At 31.6% G+C, this 4344-nt stretch overlaps 1 long non-coding RNA gene across 1 annotated transcript; it reads right to left on the bottom strand.

Moving 5' to 3' along the window:
• Positions 1–403: 403 nt before the first annotated feature.
• Positions 404–4052, bottom strand: LOC134726751 (uncharacterized). The gene is made up of 3 exons (XR_010108627.1): positions 3899–4052; positions 1760–1809; positions 404–552 (listed from the first exon to the last, which is right to left on the bottom strand). It is a non-coding gene; the product is annotated as an uncharacterized LOC134726751 (long non-coding RNA).
• Between the last annotated feature and the right edge of the window lie 292 nt (positions 4053–4344).

Below are 4344 nucleotides of genomic sequence, written 5' to 3'. Positions count from 1 at the left end.
CCCTAATACTTGCTAAGATAAACCTTCAATATAAATTTCGTAGCAATCCTATGAATGATGTAGATTTGAAAAGGCTTTCCATGCAATTTTTCGTATAATTTATATTTCCAAGGGGAATAGCTCCTTCAATAATAATTATTTGGAACTGAATATGACTCCCCTATAAAAAGAATTCTAAACATTAACTTTCCTAGGAGCTACATTCAGTTTAAGGGTAATCAAGTATAAAGGTATATTAAAACTGCTTCTGCATCTTCTAGTTGTTACAGATACACATGTTAGAAAATGGTTAAAAAAGATATGCATTTGTCACATTTTACTAGGAGTATCCAATGTTGTCAAAGAACACCAAGCATGAGAAGGAGAATTGACATAAAGTATTTTTTTAAAGAACATAATATAACATGATTTATTGTACATAACTCTTTAATACTAATTGAATATAACTAAAACACAAATCGAAGTGCAGTACAAATAATCTCCTCTGTTCTGTAGACATTCTTGCCTCTCATTCTTTCTTAATTGTGTGGCAGGCACTAAATCTTGTTTAACCTAAAACATAACAATATGGTTCAGTTGAATAAATAATTATTCCAAAACAATACAAAATTTAAAAGTCCCAAACAGTTGTCATTTGTTTTCCATCTAAGGACAAATAGGAGTGTTTCATCATTGCAATGGCAGAATCCCAAGACAGTATCAAAATGTAAAACTTATAGAAACACAATTCATTTGTGCGACCAATCATTTAAATGAAAAGTTCAAATCATTTTTTTCTTGGGTAATTACTTTTCTTTGCTTTACAACTGTGATGATTAAAATATAAAGTGTGGTGATAGACAAACATAGAATGGTGAGAGACAAACATAGTGTGGTGATAGACAAACGTAGTGTGGTGATAGACAAAGATAGTGTGGTGATAGACAAAGATAGTGTGGTGATAGACAATAGTTTGGTGATAGACAAACATAGTGTGGTGATAGACAAACATAGTGTGGTGATAGACAAACATAGTGTGGTGATAGACAAACAGACAAACATAGTGTGGTGATAGACAAACATAGTGTGGTGATAGACAAACATAGTGTGGTGATAGACAAACATAGTGTGGTAATAGACAAACATAGTGTGGTGATAGACAATAGTGTGGTGATAAACAATAGTGTGGTGATAGACAAACATAATGGGGTGATAGATATACACAGTGTGTTGATTTATTATGTGTGGCGGTCGATATATTATATGTGGCCATAATTATATTATGTGTGGCAGTAGATACATAATATGTGGTGGTATATACATTATGTGTGTGCCAGCAGATGTATACTGTAGACAATGCTTCAAGTGCAATAACACTGAAACAATATATTTATAAGGTTTACTCATTTTGAATGTTACAATCATTGACCCCCAGTTAGTATATCATATTTGCTGCTTTTACTGAAAAGATGCCTGACATGATATTTACATAAAATATTGCATGACATGTTGGAGCGGTTATACCTTAAAAAACATTTCTTTTAAATTATTTCATTTCAACCAGGATTGTTTAAGTGCTTATTAACTCTTTAAATACATATGTATAATACTTTGCTAATTAACTCTTTACATATATATGTATAATACTTTGCTAATTATCTCTTTACATACATATGTATAATACTTTGCTAATTAACTCTTTACATACGTATGTATAATACTTTGCTAATTAACTCTTTACATACATATGTATATTACTTTAAATTTCAATGAAGATTACCTTTTCCTTTTCTTCTATTTTCTATCTATCAAAAATCTTGTTTCACTTTTCTGAAGAAAAAAAATAATAACAATGATAGGTGTCACATTGAGTCATTTTAAGTTTAAAATCTAAATTAACATAAACACATTTCTGTACAGAAACATGGATTATTATCATACTCATATCCACTTTCAAGTTGGAAGTTGAGAGATATACCCAGTGGTGTGAAAGACATAATGTATATATTGAGGTGAAAATATTAACAGTGAGCTGATAGATATTTTGAGTGAGGTGATACATATAAAATGAGCAATTGATTTACAAAGTGAGGTAATTGGTATTTTCAGTAAGGTGATATGATATATTGTGTGGAGATATACATAGAGAATTTTGGGTAAATATAGAGAGAATAGGGATATATATAGAGAGTATGTGGTGATTGATATATGTAGTGATGTGATTGATAAATAAAGTAAGGTGATAGGTGTTTATGTTGTGAAGATAAACATAGAGACTTCTGGGTTAGATATAGAGAGTATGGGGATAGATATAGAGAGTGTGTGGTCATTGATAATTTTTGCGAGGTGAAAGTATGTAAAGTACGGTGAAAGGTGTTTATAAAGTGGTCATAAACATAGGGACTGTGGGGATAGATATGGAGAGTATGGGCATATTATACGTATATAGAGAGTTTGATGTGATTGATATATTAAGTGAGGTGATTGATAAAAACCGGAAACTGATCGGTGTTTATGATGTGGCCATAAACATAGAGACTAGTGGGATAGATATTGAGAGTATGGGGATAGATATAGAGAGTGTGTGGTGATTGTTATATAAAGTGAGGTGATGGATAAATAAAGTAAGTTGATATGTGTTTATAATGTGGTCATAAACACAGAGACTGTGGGGATAAATATCGAAAGTATGGGGATAGATAGAGAGTGTGTGGTGATTGATATATAAAGTGAGGTGATGGATAAATAAAGTGAGGTGATGGATAAATAAAGTAAGTTGATAAGTGTTTATAATGTGGTCATAAACACAGAGACTGTGGGGATAGATATCGAAAGTATGGGGATAGATATAGAGAGTATGTGGTGATTGTTATATAAAGTGAGGTGATGGATAAATAAAGTAAGGTGATAGGTGTTTATAATTCTGTCATAAACATAGAAACTGTGGGGATTGATATCGAAAGTATGGGAATATATATAGAGAGTGTGTTGATTGATATATATATAAAGTGAGGTGATTGATAAATAAAGTGAGGTGATGGGTGTTTATTATGTGAAGATATACAGAGAGACTTTTGGGATAGATATAGAGAGTGTGTGTGTGGTGATTGATATATAAAGTGAGGTGATTGATAAATAAAGTAAGGTGATAGTTGTTCATTGTGTGGAAATATATACAGAGAGACTTTTGAGGCAGATATTGAGAGTTGGGGATATATAACAAACAAATGGAAGTTTTTAGCGACCTTGACTGGCTATACAGCCCTTGTACAGTTGGTGGGGATATATATATAGAGCGTGGTGATTGATACACAAAGTGAGGTGATTGATAAATAAAGTAAGGTAATCTAAGGTGTTTATTATGTGGAGATATACAGAGAGACTTTTGGGGTAGATATAGAGAGTATGGGGATATATATAGAGAGTGTGGTGATTGATATATAAAGTGAGGTGATTGATAAATAAAGTAAAAGGGAAGCTTTTGTATTATCCTGAGAAATACATAGAGATTATTATGATATATACATAATGACTGTTGGCATCAGTATGGAGAGTGTAGATAATCATGGTATGGGGATAGCTATTGAGACTGTAGTGATAGATAATCATATTATGGGGATAGCTATTGAGACTGTAGTGATAAATGATCATAGTATGGGAATAGCTATTGAGACTGTAGTGATGGATAATCATAGTATGGGGGTAGCTATTGAGACTGTAGTGATAGATAATCATAGTATGGGGGTAGCTATTGAGACTGTAGTGATAAATGATCATAGTATGGGGGTAGCTATTGAGACTGTTGGGATATATATGGAGAGTGTGGTGATGAATACAGTGACTGTAGCAATGGAGGAATATATTAAACACCACACTGTATATATCTTTTTTTGAGTATCATTTTATAAAAATACTTTACCATCACTATTGCTGAGTGCTGCTTGGTTGTAAATCATTTAATTATTCTTGTTATTTCATTTAAAATTAGATGTACCCATGTCCTTTCTTCCATTTTCACCAATGACCTTTAAATCCTTGCAAAATGTTGTTTGGTATTTCTGTAAGAAGAACACAAATATAAATAATCAATTTGATAATTGCTACATGATAAGTATACAAGCTTATACAAACATATCTCAGTGGTTATTGCATATATGCATATCTCCTTCCACTGTAAATTATACAATGACCAGTACATTTCTCTGACTTATAGAAGATACAACAAGTTATAGTATACAGTCTGGTGAAAAATAGATAAATAATGACAATAGATATAATCATTGTGTTACTATAAATATGATATGATGGTGATAAAAAGATATAGATAGGTGATAAGTGTGGACTTAGTTATAGTGGGATTATGTG

Source organism: Mytilus trossulus, chromosome 7, assembly GCF_036588685.1.
Source record: "Mytilus trossulus isolate FHL-02 chromosome 7, PNRI_Mtr1.1.1.hap1, whole genome shotgun sequence".
Taxonomy (NCBI): Eukaryota; Metazoa; Mollusca; class Bivalvia; order Mytilida; family Mytilidae; genus Mytilus; species Mytilus trossulus.
This window is presented reverse-complemented; position numbering and strand designations above follow the sequence as displayed.